Raw genomic sequence first — 16,954 nt, forward strand, 5'->3', positions numbered from 1 at the left:
ATTCCAGGCTACAGCTTAATTGACTTTTATCTGACCTCCGAAATGGCCTTGCAGGACATTCATTTCAGTAGCATTCTGGGATGGACAATAAGCACTGGCCTTACCAACAGCAACCAGATCCCATGAACAAATAAAAGTGAGAAGGGGATTCAACTAATGGTGAAGGCAGGAGAGAGGAAACAAGTTTAATGGATGTGTGCTCTACTTGTGACTACTGGTGTCCTTTAGGAGTCTGTGCTGTAGCCTCAGCCCTCCACTAAATTTGAAAATGATGGGGAAAAGGAAAGATAAAGTCAGATATTCACGTTTGCTCATGATAATGTTGAGTGGCACAGGAAATGGAAGCAGAAAATTGAAGGCAAGACATAATAAAATTAATTGAGTGAAGAAAATTGAGGCAAATGGAATTTAAGGACACAGAAAAGTAGGAGCAGGTAGGCCATCAGGCCCTTCAAGCCTGCCCCACCGTTTAGTATAATCATGGCTGATCTATATTGGCCTCAACTCCTCTTCTCTGCCATTTCTCCATACCCCTCTATCCCTCAATCTATCAAAAATGTATAAACCTACACTTTAAATACTTCTAATGATCCAGCTTCCGCCGCCCACCAGGGCAGAGAATTCCAGAGATTCATCACCTTCTGCAAGAAGTTATTTCTATGTACCTCAGTTTTAAATGACTGGCTCCTTAACGTGTCATTATGTCTCCTTGTCTGAAACTCCCACTAGTGAAAACATCCCAACATCTACCCTGTCAAGCCCCGTTAGGATCTTATATGTTTGAATAAGGTCACCCCTCATTCTTCTAAACTCCAGGAAATACAGGCCCAAACTATTTTGTCTCGCTTGATAGAACAACCCTCTCATCCCTAGTGAATCACCCTTGTACTGCCTCTAGTGTTACATATTTTTTAGGTAAGGGGACCAAAATTGTACACAGAAACAGAAAATGTGAAACCTTGGACCCAAGAAATAGAGCATTCTTTGAACAGCAAGTAGTGAGAAACTGGATTTATATTACTAAATCACTAAAGGCTAGCAACATATGCAAAATGTAAATTAAAAAGCTTATGGAATGTTGGCCTTTGTCTCAAGAGGACTTGAATACAAAGGAGCATATTATACTTCAGCTGTGTCGACATCTGGTTAGACAACATCTGGAATACTATATTCAATCCTGAGCAATGGTCCTCAGAAAGGACATACTGGCTTTGGATGAAGAAGTGCATATTCATGACAATGATACAAAAAATAGATTTTCCCACAGAATGAGAGAAATATAAAAAACAGTGAAGTGTTATAAATTAACCAGATTTGACTTCCTTTGAACAAAAAGACAGTGATTGAACTGAGTTGTTTTATGATGATCAAAGGAGCTAACATGCAAGCTATTTTCTCTGGTGCATTCCAGCTTAAAATTAGCTGTGCCTTTTTTTTGTTGTTATCAGATAGCATTGCACTTTTAAATAGTAAAGTTACCATGTGCTTATCTTCTACCATGTGACATCAGTAAGAAGAGCAACAATAATGCCAATGTGGACATAATGGTTGGAATTTTCTGCCAGACTAGATAGATATCAGAAGACAATGCAACTCAGAAAGGAGGTTCACATCTGGAATATGTGTGTGTGTTGCAGTGGGTCACAGAGAGGGAAGGGTAAGGCAGATGAGACAGAGGACATTATCAGCAAGGCTAGGGGTGGGAAGCAGTAATGGGCTGAAGAGGAGAATTGGATGGGAAGCAATGTCCAGGACAGAAAAGATTTTAAAAATCTGCCTGGAGAAAGATGGATTCCTTAGAATCTCCACAACACAAGGTCATGCCTGGTGATTGATGCAGAAGCAGACCTTCATATTCTGGTTAAGACCAGCTTCAACATCACTTGCTATTCATTAGCCTCACAGATGTGACAGCAGCTTGAGAAGTTGATGTGATTCTATGCTACCACTTTTCATGACTATGCATGTCTGGCAGCCTCTATGCACCACAGGACCTTGCACATACAATTATCAGCCCATCAGCACACACAAGCTGGATAAAGATGTTTCTTCCCCCCAGAATTTTATTTTGTTTCCCGCTAACTATCTTACACAAGTCTCCAGCTATACTCTTCCCCACAAAGGGGATCTCCATAATTTTAAAAATCTTTTATATCATCTTTTAGTTTTTGCTTTTCAAGGAAGTAAAATTAGAGATCAGGTATGTCATTTTTATAAATATTTTTTCAACCCATGCTGGAGCCTCTGTGTCCTTTTTAAAATGAGTTGTATTCAATGTTATAAGTAAGTGCAAACTAGTCAAGGTCCAATGCAGATCAACATAACTTCAGAATCACAGGAGGTCAGTTGACACATCATATTGGTGTCAGTCAAAGAAAAGCCACCTAAGCTTAATCCAACCATCCATGTTACATCTCTCCCAAGGACACACCCATGACTTTTAAAAACATGATTTGGGGGTGGGGGTGGTTCTCCCTCCACCACCTTTTCAGGCAGCAGGTTCCAGACCCTTAACACCCTCTGTTGCAATTATGAAGGTTACTCAACCACTCACTACTTTCCAATTCAATCATTCTAGAAATGAACACCAACACCTTGGAGAAACTATCCTGGGCCCAACACGTTGATGCAATCACAAAGAAGGCATGCCAGCGGCTCTACTTCATTAGGTGTTTGAGGAGATTCAGTGCATTACCTAAGACTCTTACAACTTTCCATAGATATACGGTGGAGAGCATTCTGACTGGCTGCATCACAGCCTAGTATGGAGGCTCCAGTGCACAGGATTACAAGAGGCTGCAGAGGACTGTAGACTCACCAGCTCCATTACAGGCACAACCCTCCTTACCATTGAGGACATCTTCAAGAGGTGGTACCACAAGGTGGCTGCATCTATCACTAAGGACCCTCAACATCCGGGACATGCCCTCTTCTCGTTACTACCATCGGGGAGGAAGTACAGGAGCCTAAAGACCCACACTCAACGATTCAGAAACAGCTTCTTCCCCTTCGCCATCAGATTTCTGAACAGTCTACAAACACTACCTTGTTATCCTTTTTTTTGCACTATTTATTTTTTTGTAATTTATGGTACTTTTATATCTTTGCATGATCAGGATTGCCTGTGAAGGCCTCAGCCACCCTCATTCACTACCATATCTCATCAGTGGTCACTTCAGCCAACTGTTAATATCTCATCAGTGGTCACTTCAGCCAACTGCTGGAGGACAGATGTGGAAAATATTCCAGCAAGGAGCCAAAATTTGGATGTGTTAGAACTTAACTGGTCACGTGTAAAAGGCACCCATTAAATATTTAGGTCATTTCAATAGTGCATTCATCCCAGCATTTACTCCCTGGTAACAATGTTGAGCACCTCCACTGAATCTCCCCTTAACCTTCCCTGCTCTAAGAAGAACAATACTAGCTTCCCCAGAGCCTCCTGTTATATGACGTCCCACATCCCCAGATCATTTTGATAAATCTTCTTAGCACCACCTCCTTCACCTCAATGTGCAGTGCCCTAAGTTGGTTGGTCACAATATTCTAGTCTCAGGAACACAAGAAAATAGGAACAGGAATAGGCCACCTGGATCCTCAAGCCTGTCCCATCAATTCAATATGATCATGGCTGATCTGCCCCAGGCCTCAACTTGTCTGTGCCAGTGCTCCACAGTCCTCAATTCCCTTAATATTCAAGAATTCATCTACCCCCTATTTAAACACCCCCAGTGATCTAGCCTCCACAATTCTCCAGGGTAGAGAATTCCAGAGATTCACCACTCCTTATGAGAAGAAATTTCAACACTCCTGAGGTTTAAATGAACACCCCCCCCCCCAGCTTGTAATTATATCATCTCATTTGAGGTTCTGTCAAGCCCCCTCAGGATCTTATATGTTTCAATAAGATCTCCCACCATTGTTCTAAACTCCAAAGCTGATCTAAAATGTTCAGTCATTTGCGACAGGACAACCCTCTCATCCCAGGAATTACTCCAGTGAATCTCCTTTGGACCGAGTTATTGAAGTGGGATTGCAGGTCAACCAAACAATTAAAAATGCTAACAGCACACTGTGATTTGTTTCCAGGAGTACAGAATACAAAGAGGTCAAAGTTGGATCAAACTTTTACAGCACTCTAATCAGGTTGGAATTGGAACAAAATGATAAGAACAAGATAGTGGTCTTCAAAATTATTAATGGCTCCCAAGAGAATGTCCCCAAATGTGGGAAAGTCCAAGTAAAGTAAATTCTTCCTGTGGTACAGCAGTGGTAACCATTTACATATTGATGTCCAGGGTTCAGGTTCACTAAGAACCGTCACCATCCGGGACATGGCCTCTTCTCATTACTACCATCGGGGAGGAGGTACAGGAGCCTGAAGACCCACACTTAATGATTCAGAAACAGCCTCTTCCCCTCTGCCATCGGATTTCTGAACGGTCAATGAACACTACCTTGTCATTCCTTTTTGTTTTTGCATTATTTATTTTGCAATTTATAGCAATTTTATGTCTTTCCACAAAACAACAAGTTTTATGTCATCTAAGTCAGTCATAATAAATCTGATTCTGAACACTAGTCTTTGGTATGTTTTTGTAATAGTCTTACTACACTGTGTTGCCACTTCTTGTGACTTATGTCCTGTACTCCCAACTCCCAACTCTCAATCCCATTTAGATTATCTATCTTCTAAACTTTTATTTATTAATTTTTCATATCTGGCCTTCATTGGCAAGGCCAGCATTTATTGCCTATTCCTAATTACACATCATAAACTGGTGGTAAAGAAAGACCCCATGAACTGCTGCAGTTCTTCTGCTAAAGGTACAGTGGCATGCAAAAGTTTGGGCACCCCGGTCAAAATTTCCATTACTGTGAAGAGCTAAGCGAATAAAAGATGACCTGATTTCCAAAAGGCATAAAGATGACACATTTCTTTAATATTTTAAGCAAGATTACTTTTTACTTTTTTATTTCCATCTTTTACAGTTTCAAAATAACAAAAAAGGAAAAGGGCCCAAAGCAAAAGTTCGGGCACCCTGCATGCTGAGTACTTAGTAACACCCCCTTGGCAAGTATCACAGCTTGTAAATGCTTTCTGTAGCCAGCTAAGAGTCTTTCAATTCTTGTTTGGGGGATTTTCGCCCATTCTTCCTTGCAAAAGGCTTCTAGTTCTGTAAGATTCTTGGGCTGTCCTGCATGCACTGCTCTTTTGAGGTCTATCCACAGATTTTCAATGATGTTTAGGTTGGGGGACTGTGAGGGCCATGGCAAAATCTTCAGCTTGTGGCTCTTGAGGTAGTCCATTGTGGATTTTGAGGTGTGTTTAGGATCGTTATCCTGTTGTAAAAGCCATCCTCTTTTCATCTTCAGCTTTTTTACAGACCATGTGATGTTTGCTTCCAGAATTTGCTGGTATTTAATTGAATCCATTCTTCCCCCTACCAGTGAAATGTTCCCCGTGCCACTGGCTGCAACACAAGCCCAAAGCATGGTCAATCCACACCCCTGTGCTTAACAGCTGGAGAGGTGTTCTTTTCATGAAATTCTGCACCCTTTTTTCTCCAAACATACCTTTACTCATTGTGGCCAGAAAGTTCTATTTTTACTTCATCAGTCCACAGGACTTGTTTCCAAAATGCATCAGGCTTGTTTAGATGTTCCTTTGCAAACTTCTGACACTGAATTTTGTGGTGAGGACGCAGGAAAGGTTTTCTTCTGATGACCCTTCCATGAAGGTCATATTTGTGCAGGTGTCGCTGCACTGTAGAACAGTGCACCACCACTCCAGAGTCTGCTAAATCTTCCTGAAGGTCTTTTGCAGTCAAACGGGGGTTTTGATTTGCCTTTCTAGCAATCCTACGAACAGTTCTCTCATGTCTTCCAGACCTCAACTTGACCTCCACCGTTCCTGTTAACTGCCATTTCTTAATTACATTACGAACTGAGGAAACAGCTACCTGAAAACGCTTTGCTATCTTCTTATAGCCTTCTCCTGCTTTGTGGGCATCATTTATTTTAATTTTCAGAGTGCTAGGCAGCTGCTTAGAGGAGCCCAGGGCTGCTGATGGGACAAGGTTTGAGGAGTGGCGGTATTTATAAAGCTTTGAAATTTGCATCACCTGGCCTTTCCTAACAATGACTGTGAACAAGCCATAGCCCTAACAAGCTAATGAAGGTCTGAGACCTTGGTAAAAGTTATCTGAGAGCTCAAATCTCTTGGAGTGCTCAAACTTTTGCATGGTGCTCCTTTCCTTCTTTTCCACTCTAAAATTGTACAAAACAAAAATAATACACTAATCTTGCTTAAAATGTTGAAAAGGGTGTTTCATCTTTAACTTTATGACTTCTAGAGATCAGTTCATCTTCTACTCACTTAACTATTCACAGTAACAGAAATTTTGACCAGGGGTGCCCAAACTTTTGCATGCCACTGTACTTCCATAATGTTGCTGGGTAGGATTTGGACTCACTGCCAATGAAAGAATGGTGATAAATTTCAAAGCATGAATGGTCTGAAAATGGAAAACTGCAGCTGGTTTTCTCATAGACCAGTTGCTCTTCTCTTTCATTGCAATACATTTTGCAAGTTTGGGAGGTACTATCAGGGAGCTTGTAGATGACACAGAACGTAGCAACACAGAATAAATAGAGTTCCATGCTGGTGGAGATCTCAGGAGGAAGCCAAGATGCATCACCTATTTTGGCACTTCTGGCTCAACATGGGTGCAAATGCTTCAGCACTGACACTACTGGGCACCATAATTAGCTATTTAATTGCCCATCACCTTCACAACTGGATGAGGCTATACTGCAGAGCTTTGATATCATCTGTTGATTATAGGATTGCTTAGCTCTGAATATTGCACATTTTGCTTGCTATTTATTATTCATCTAGTACTATGCTGCAGTTTTGCCAGGTTGGCATTTCATTTTTAGGTATGCCTGGTGCTTTCTATACCTCTGACTGAACCATGCTGGGTCCCTTAAGTTGACTGTAATAGTAACAAGATTTATATACAAGACCTGGTTACAGTCTTGGTGCTGACCCACCAAATCTGTTCTGAGTATATCCATTTAGCAGTGTCCCACAATGTTATGGAAGGCATCTATGGTTTGAAGTCAGGACTTCATGACTACGAGGCCTATGCAGTGATCAATCCTATTGATACTTTCATAGACAGATGCATATGATAGGTTAATAAGAACAATGTTGAGTAGGTTCATTCCTTGCTGTCATTCACACACCACCCACTGCAGAAAGTCTGGCAATTTTGTCTCCTAAATGCTTTGATATTTTATCCTTTATTAAGAATTCAATATTTTTCATCGTTGCTGATGTTAATTTGATTGGTACAAGGGTATGTTCTAGCTCCTTCTTAAATACAAGTCTAATGTTAGCTGCCAATCTTATCAAACTTTTTTTTACTAAAACAATTATTAAACACATTACTTTAGCTATACCTTCTCCAGATTCTGTCAAAATCTATCCAGACCAGCCTTTTTTCCTCGTTTTTCAATAGCTGTTTAATATTGTTCATCTTCGATATTTTAAATGTAGTTTAATCACTTCCAATTTAATCTTCTGATTTCATATCTAGCCGATTTGCCCTACTGCTAAATAGTGACACAAAAAGCTTAAATATTTATATCATTTTGCTCACTTCCTTGACATAGTCTTGGAAAAAGGCTACTAAAGCCCCTATTCCTACTCTGACATTCATTATTTATTCCAGTGATTATAGAACTTCGCTTTGCTCCTTTATCTGCATCAGTTTACTTTCTTAGTCTGCATTCACTTTTATTTTTCCTTTGGCATTTTCTCCCTTTTTTGGTATTCTCCACTGTCTTATGCTTTGCTCTGCTATCTATGCAATTGACGAATACCACTTTCTTTACTCTAAATTTTACGCTCCTGTTTTTATTTATTCACAAGAGTCTTGGTAACATTTAGTTTTATTTTTTTTATAAAAATGAAGCAGATATTCCCCCCTCCCCATGATTTGTTGATGGCAATTATGTTTCCCATTGTTGTCCATTTTCTTTTCCAAAAATCTGTTCCAAGCACCTCAAAAGCCAGTTTTTCTCCAACTATTACCTAGTATCTAACACAAAGCCCAAATGCACACTACTGCAACTAAAATTTAACAGTACTTTTGCTTAATTTGCTCATTTAAAATATGCTTGGTAGGCTTTTGATATCTAGGAGGAGTTGATGGGAATGTCAGATGAATAGGTTACAGGGAAATTAGTGGGGGAATGGGATTACTCAATGGGTTGGCATACATTTGACAGGCTAAATGCCAATTTTCCTATTTCCTTATGATGTGGTAGAAATGAAAAGAATTATAGTATGTTAATTTATACTGAACTATTGTATAACTGATACAAAGCGGTTTTTAAATGCATACAGGAAAGGCAAAGTGCATGTGTGCAGCTCATGTAACACATTAAGAGCTGCAAGTATGGATTACTCTGTTTGCCATGCTCATGTCCTTCAAGATTATTATCCTAAACTGTTACAGCATGGCTACTATCGCCTCAAAAATTCCCCTACTTTCAGTTCCCTTTTCCCAGATAAAGGCTGAAACTTTCTGATTCAGCATTCTATGCTCTGGCAACTCCTGTGGTCCAGCATGTTTTGAATCTGTAGAAGAGATCTGCACGGATTAATTAATTCTAACTAAGATATAATCAAGATATAAATTAACTAAGATCCCTGCTAAATTGTAGCTAATTAACCTACCACTGCAACTTTTGCAATCGCAGCCGACAGCAATCTCAACTTGCAGAACCCATATGTCATGGAGGGAGTGCCTAAAAGAACAGCATTGCTCAGAGGAAGATGATCTGGGAACAATTTCTGCGGTCCAGCACTGGTCAGGTCCCAAGAATGCCATTCTTGAAAGTTCCAATCCGTACCACAAAAAATTCTGCATTGTTGGGCTTCTCAAAGATGAGTTAAATATCAGTTAGCTTCACAAACTTTAAAAATTCTGTTACACCACCATCTCCTCCTCCATTACCTTTTTACTCCAAATGGAATAAGCTCTAAATTTTAAGTTTGTTTTTCAGACAGATGACTTCTCATTTCTGGTGTCATTCACTGTACCATTTTTGTGGTTCTGGCATTTCCCATTTTGGGTAACCAGCTGTACAAACCAATTTGTCGATATCAACTTACTGTATGAATTTGAAGATGTTTGTATTATATATTTTTAAAAAAGTGAATGCAACTTCAATTCAACCAAAACACTCTTCTCATTTCTCACTGCAGAATAACATCTGCCCTACTTGCCACCCTAGCCCACTAGCATGTCTCCATCCTGATACCTTGCTATGTTCTTAATTTGAACAAAAATCTGCACATATCCCAAAGGCATAGTTCAATCCAATAACGCACAATTTAGGTCGCTTTTTTGCTTTCTGCCCCCCAGCCATCCTCTTTATCCATGTCACTGAATTCCCTTTAATTTTAGATACCTAAATCATCATAAATTATATCATACCAAATACTTGCTGAAAGTCCAACAATCAGGTTCCATTTATACAATATTGTTTTATTAAGAAATTCAATTAAAATTAATCCCACCCTTTACAAATCAATGCTGACCAGCCCTGGTTAGTGTGCACATTTCGATGTTCACTAATAACATCCATGATTATGGAAATTAGCTGTCTGTGCATGACATGTGCAGCAAGCCATTAAAGAACTTAAACCCAACAATGGTAGATATTTTTATTTTCTTGGTAGATATTTTTATTTTCTTCACAATATTGATGCCATCCAACTTGAAAACTTATGGTAAAGTTTTCCAAATAAACGCATTGTCACTTTAGACCATGCTCTTCCTTGCATCTAGTATGTGGATATTAATCATACATGATAAACAGATATTTATTTGGAATTTGTGGCACAGAACACAACCAGTTGGGGGCACTGACACACTGAAAATTGAATAACAATAACTACATTTTTCTTCTTCTTTGGTCAACTCAATAAAGACAGAAAAAAAAATCACTTAGTGCATCTATGGGAATTTTATAACATTCTCTAGATTTCTGAATACCAAGAAACAATCAAGTCCACCCATTATCTAAACCAACATTTGTATAAATTACAGTACTTACATATTCCATAATGTGTACAGTAACAAATGATTTATCTAGTTTGCTATTGTTCATTCTCACTCCAACGAAAAAGAAAGTATTGCCAACTGTACAACAAACAATAATATTCTAAGAGGAGGAAAAGCATTTTGTTTTAATTGCCAATCCAGATAATGGTGAAAACATTAAATAGGATTGTGCTGTTGCCTCCCAAGCAAGGACAATTCCATAAAAAGTAAACTTACATTGTAGAATCATTTCCTAAAATATATTCTATGGAATAGCCAAACGTGACTTTTGAGCAACCAGAGCGCTGAAAGAACTGCCCACTGTGCTGAAATAACTACAGGTCTTCCCCAGGTTATGAATACCCGACTTATGTACAGCCCGTACATACGGATGTGCGTTTGGGAGACTGGCAGGGCTACAGGTATCTTCTGCCACCTGGGAACTCGGTTCGCAACTGTCCAGGTTACGAGCAGTTCACAGGAGCGGAAACCTGGGGAGGACCTGTATTTAAAATTTTAACATGGATTTATCATACTGCCATCCTTTCCAAACGAACTGTGACAAAAAAAATCACTTTATTAGTCTCTAATTATTCAGCATATTAATTATAAAAATACAAGTGTGCCCTTAAACACAAGTCTGATTCTGCTCACTGGGACAGTGCCATCTCTAAATGCATCCAAATCCAGATGGTTCATAAGGGCACCAAAATTACCGCCATTGCTTCCTCATTCCATCTGGCCAAAACAAACCAAGGGTCAGACCTCGCTGGAGTTGAATCATGATCCCCACACACCCAGTGCACTCATCTGGCCTGGATGCAGAGGGCTAATTTTATTGGCCTGCCACACCCACAGGTCAAGCAGCAAGGTCCTAGCACCAATCAGGTGCCAGCTGGCACAGTGCAGTGGACCCATCACCAAAATGGCCAATATGCCTTATAGCACACATAGCTGGGGGAAAAGCACGGCTTTTCATCAAAACCAAAGAATTTAGGTGTCTTTGTAGCTTTTCAATATCTCTTACCATTAAAAACAAAATTAAGTCAAATATTTAGCAAAATTATTTTATAAAGAGAAAGTGAAATAAAAAACACACAAGTATATGTAAATAATTAAACCTTAAACCAAAATAAATTGACTTTAAAAAATTGCTCATCTTCCTCCTTGCTTTCTAATCTGCAGCCTGGACCTGTACCGAAATGAATTTGGTCTCTCTGATTGTAGAATAGAAGAATGAATTCCCCTGTTATGCTTAGGAATTCCACCTTGACCAGGCCCCCCTGGAATTTAGCAACGTGGAATTTAGCAGTAGAGTGTAGAGGAAGAAAAGGAAGAATGTGGTGGGGGCAAGTGGAAGATGGAAGAGTGAATGCAGCAGTGGAAGGAAAAAGCAAGGTGGTGTGGGGATTTGAGGGGGGCGGGATACAAACTTTAATTGAACACCTACACCACGACTTCAGATTCATTGTCAAATTAATTTATTTCTTCTTGTTTTCTGAATAAATCTCAAATGATGAACTTGTTTTTAATTACTGTAGCGCCCTGCAACTATTTAAATATAGGATGACTAGACCATTTGTCCTTTCAAAAACATTCTGCAATTTAGTTAAATTATAGCTAATATGGCCCCAGTTCTATTTATCTCCATTGCTTCATATCTTGATACCATACCAAACAATCTTAATTTCAGTCTTACAAATTTCAACTACTTCTAGCATCCTTTCAATTGAATTCACATTTCTACTACAATTTGTATGAAAAAGTGCTTCCTGATTTCTCTAAGAGCAGACTTGAGCCCTCTTGTTCTGGATTCTCTACAACAGGAAATGAGAATTGCATTGTACTGTGTCACATCAGCCCCAATAGGCTTAGTGTAGTAAAAATATCTCTGAAATCATCAGCTCTCCCTTCCTTCACATTTCCTTTCCCTCCTTTTCACAATGAAGGGACTTGTGCTATAGTATGAACACAGGAAGCCTTTCAGTACCTTACCCAAATGGCCATCCTTCATATGTGAATATGACCATTGAAACTGCTGCTCAGCTATGCATTAGCAGCTATCAAACCAGAGCACCAAACTAACAGTCATACTATGATTTCACAGTAGAAATTTCAACCAGATGGAATGACTCCAAGTCCTATTTCAAACAGTAATCAATAGAGATTCTATAATGGACTTTCAGATTCCGAATCAATATTTCCATCCCCTATCATGAACATAAAATAATCTACAGAAACATGTCATAAGGTAATCCCTAAAACACAATGTGTTTTGTTTTCAGTAGACTAGCTCTAATCTGTTTTCCCTTCAAATAAACTATTTAGGATGAATTTCTGGGCCCACTAACTTAAGCAACATCAGTACTGGGGAAATAAAACACTTTTCGGTATCTGGTATCAAATTCAAACACAAGATGTAGTCCAATTCTCTCCTATTCCTGTCTCAACTAGGACTCAGCTCAAGTACTGTACACATTAGAAGAACTGTGTTCCATTTCAGCCTTCCTTCTAACCAGTTTATGCTGTATACTGAAAGACTTAAGAGCATAAGAAAATAGGAGGAGTACACCACCCTCTCCCTCAAGCCTGGTTCATCATTCAATATAATCAAGGCTGATCTGCACCAGCCCTCATCTTCTCTTCTGTACCAATTCTTTATAATCGTCAACTCCCTGATCTTTCAAAAAAAACGACAAACTCCCTTTTTATGTAACCCCAATGATCTAACCTCTGTGGTAGAGAAATTAAGAGATTTGCCACTTTCAGCTTTGAATTCCTTCATCAGGAATTATATCAGAGCTCAGAACAAAAGCCTTCTCAAAACATCTAACCTCAGTTTACATCTGATGAAGGGTTTCAACCCAAAACGTCAACAATCCTCCCTACTTCCACCCCCGCTCCCCCCACAGATGTTGCTTGTTCCTCCAGCAGATTGTATATTGTTCCAGATTCCAGCATCTGCAGTCTCGTGTCCTCAATTTACACAAGACCCCCACCCCCCCCAAGCACTCAGGAGCTTGAGTATGGCATTAATTCAAACCTAGGTTTCACAGACTAAAAGATGAAGTCCCAGCTCTGACATCATAACACTTGCGTCTTCAAAGATTCATTCCTTCACAAAAAAATAAATTATTGTTGAATATTCTTCACGGAAGCAGACCTGAACACCGAAGTAAATTTTACACTAACTTCTCTTTTTCCAGAAATGCACAGCTCTAATTTGCATGTCTGCCACCTCAACATGGTTTTTTTTGTCCCCAATGCCTAGTGAAATAGGCTGTTTGAAGGAAACTCAGTACAGACAACGTCAGTGCCACATCCTGCATGACGATGACACATGTAGCTGCCCCCTGCTGTCCTGCTTAAAATGGCAACAGACCTGACATTTCCATTCCAATACAAAGTATGGGATTATTTAATTATATTTCAACTTTGTTTCAGTTACTGTAATATGCCTGGTACTTTAAAATGAAAAATGGTGCATACTAATTATTCTGGCTTTTAGTCTTATGTCACTTAAAATTACAACAGAATAAACTAGAAAGGCATATACCGAATCCGACCTGGGGCCGAGACCATCTGTCAGCTCCTCAAGTTAGCTGGAGGATTGCAATTGGGGTCACGCTGCAGATGAAAATAATGATCCTTGACACAGGTAGAGGTAGGGTTCTCCTGGAAAGTATGGAAGGACCTGCAGCACACATTACATGAATTAACGATATGTAATTGTATTTCAATGATTAGTTCCAATGTAGAATGGCAGACTCATTTCAAAAAGTAGAGTCAGCAGATTACCTTTACAAATAAATATGCTTAAGTGATACTACATTATAATTTTATTTATACAAATAGCCTCATCAGATACATGCACTAAGTCTACACACAGAGGTTTAAGAGAGTGAACACTGCTTGGGATTATAAATGGAAAACCCATTTTATTCTTCTCCTGAAAAACAAAGTGGTTATGCAAATAACTCCACACTTATTTTTACACTATTTGTTTTTGTAATATATAGTCACGTTTATGCCTTTGCACTGTACTGCTGCTGCAAAACAACAAATTCCACATCATACAAGTCAGTGATAATAGATCTGGTTCTGAATAAACCCTATTTTAGTACGATTTTAGTTTCGTAACTGCAGAGGTCATGTGCACGTTTGCAATAGCAACTGAATAAATTCCATGAAAATACTGCAGATATGGGAAATCAGAAAATATTTAAAATACCCAGTAGATCAGACAGCGTGGAGAGAAAACAAAAATAAAATATTAGTTCAAAGTTCTGATGGAAGATCAATCTGAAACAATTGGTTTTCTCCAAAATTGCTGCATAACGTGAGTAATTTTAGCATTTTCTGTTTCTGTTCATTCAATTCTTGTGACATGATAATAGAGTATCATTGTCCGTAGTTAGAACTGTTTTGATTTCATTCTTTTATTAAAATGAAATAAAATGTATTTACCTATAAAACATAGACATGATTCTTTATAAAAACATAACAGAATTAAATCAAATTTTGTTTTTAATTGTGATGTACACTGTACCTACAAGATATCTATAATTTCACTTTTTCTGAAAATTAGCAACTTGTTAACTACCAAATGACAGTTAAATATGGAAATGTGACATTGTACACTCTTGGAATTAGTTTACTATTGTCACACGTACCTAACTACAGTGAAAAACTTGTCTTGCATACTTTTCATACAGATCAATTCATTACACAGTACATCGAGTTGAATATTGAATATAGTCTATGCTTGTGCTAGCAGAAATTTCGTTTTTAGCCATTACTTGGGAGGAGAAAATTTTTTCTAGTCACTCAGAAAACTGGGCAGAAACTGACACTGAGGAAGGGTGGTGGTGAGGGGAATTAATTTAAGAATTAAAGGATACATTTGGTGTTTACTGCTGTAGATCGGTGTACAACTTGCACTACCGAAAGCAACAAGCGACACAAAAGACTGCAGATGATGGAATCTGGAGCAACAAACAAGAAGCTGGAGGAACTCGGCGGGACAGACAGCATCCGTGGAGGGAAAAGGACAGACGATGTTTCGGGTCGAGACCCTGCATCTGGACTGTTCATTTCCCTCCACAGATGCTGACTGACCCGCCGATTTCCTCCAGCTTTTTGTCTGTAGTACACATTTACTGTTCATTTCAGCAGATCGCTGCAGAACTTGCACTACCCAAACTATTACAGGCTTCAATTGAATGCCTGTAACATTACACCGGCGTGGGCTCCGAAAGCGCAACTTAAACCGCCCCCATCCCACCCCCACCAAACTTTAGCCGGGCTAAGTTTATTGAGAGTATTAAAAAGGAAGTCAACGGGCAAAGAGCACAATCGTAAACGGGAGAACCAGATCCAAAAACAAAACAAAGCACAGGTTTAAAAAAAACACAGATTAGAATAAAATAAAGGAGAGCAAGTTGGCAGCGGATTGAAAACAGCGCGCCAATGTGCCCATATTAAAATAATCAAAGAGGGAGGGAGAAAGGAGGAGGAGTGCAATCAAAGTCAGGAGGCGCGCTGCAAACCCGCCCGCCGACGAGGAGGGATTTGGTTTCACTCATTCACACACACAGGGGCGGGAAGAAGCGTGCGCGGCGCCCCATTTTGGTGGCGGGCTCGCCGGTCAGAGGAAGAGGAGGACGACGACGACGACCGTGGGGCGGGAGAGAGAGAGGGCGAGCGCGGCGACTTGTTGGCGCCCGCCGTCGGCCGCTCCCCCACCCCTCCCCCCCCCACCCGCTGCAACAGTTCCGCCGGGACCCCAGCCGGTGAGCTGGTGGCGCTGTAGCTCACAGCCAGCCACCCCCACCCAGCCCGCCCCGTGTGACCGGATGAGCGCGGCCCCCGCTTCCGCACCTCCTGCGTCGGGGACAAAGGCAGTCGCAGCGGCCCCCACCCTCGGACCCGCTCTCGCACACACCGGCGACTCCCCTCCCTCCCTCCCCTCACACCGCGGCTCGCCCGTGCGGGCTAACGAAGGCCACCCAGCCCGGGCCTAGGCGGCCTGCCTCAGCCCGGTCGGCGTTACTTCCCCTCACACACGCGGCACCCCCACCCGGTTACCGACCTCTCTTCCTGGTCCGTACGGTGTTTAGGTTTAATTCTAATTATTTTTCTCTGGCGTGAAGCAGCCTCTTCCTCCCGTCTCTCTCTGCCCACCCCCCACTTCGCCCGTCCGCTCCGCTCCGCGCCGCACCGACCGGGGACCGCCGCCCGCCCGCCGCCTTCCTCGCGAACCCAACTGCCAAACGGTTGCTGCACGTTCCGTTACGTTCGCCGTCACATGACCGGGGTGGGCTGAGAGCTCCCGGGGCGCTGAGGCGGCGCGAGGCGAGGCTCGACACAGGGCGCGCGAGGCGGCGCCGGCTGGTCACCAGCCAACCGAGAGCGGCCCGTCTGTCCGTCCGCCCGCCCGCCGGTCCGCCCGCTTTTTGCGGCGGACTGCAAACCCCACCAAGTAACACCGGGGCAGCCCTCCCCCCCCCTCTCCACCACCGATGCCACCGGGGCATTGCCCCTCCCCGGTATAACGAAAGAGAGAAAATCTGGCGCAAACCATGTTCCTGCACTGCACCCCACCTCTCCTTTATCTCCCTCCCTCTCCTATATTTTTATGTATGTAAATGCATCCTTTCCCAACCGGGGCACCACCCGGTTTTTTTTTAAAGCAAATTAATGTACCGGCATAGCCACATTTCCTGCTGCAATGCATCTTCTTGCTCTCCCCACCCCCTTCCCAGAAGGTTCAACGAATGTACCGTTTTTCAACTGAAGCCCTTAACTTTTAAACCAAACTTTTAAACATGTGT

General features: G+C 41.1%; 1 protein-coding gene across 3 annotated transcripts in view; it reads right to left on the bottom strand.

The window, feature by feature from the left end:
- The window catches only part of zbtb2b (zinc finger and BTB domain containing 2b), a 29,530-nt gene extending 12,942 nt beyond the window's left edge, over window positions 1-16,588 (bottom strand). Inside the window, exons 1-2 of one of the 3 annotated variants that reach the window (XM_052012542.1) lie at window positions 16,213-16,588; window positions 13,688-13,815 (exon numbers count right to left, since the gene is read on the bottom strand). The gene's annotated coding sequence lies outside the window, so the exon portion shown is untranslated. Of the gene's footprint in view, window positions 1-13,677; window positions 13,816-16,212 lie in introns of all 3 variants that reach the window. The other 2 variants (XM_052012543.1, XM_052012544.1) reach the window with 2 other exon arrangements.
- Between the last annotated feature and the right edge of the window lie 366 nt (window positions 16,589-16,954).

This window comes from Pristis pectinata, chromosome 3, assembly GCF_009764475.1.
Source record: "Pristis pectinata isolate sPriPec2 chromosome 3, sPriPec2.1.pri, whole genome shotgun sequence".
NCBI lineage: Eukaryota > Metazoa > Chordata > Chondrichthyes > Rhinopristiformes > Pristidae > Pristis > Pristis pectinata.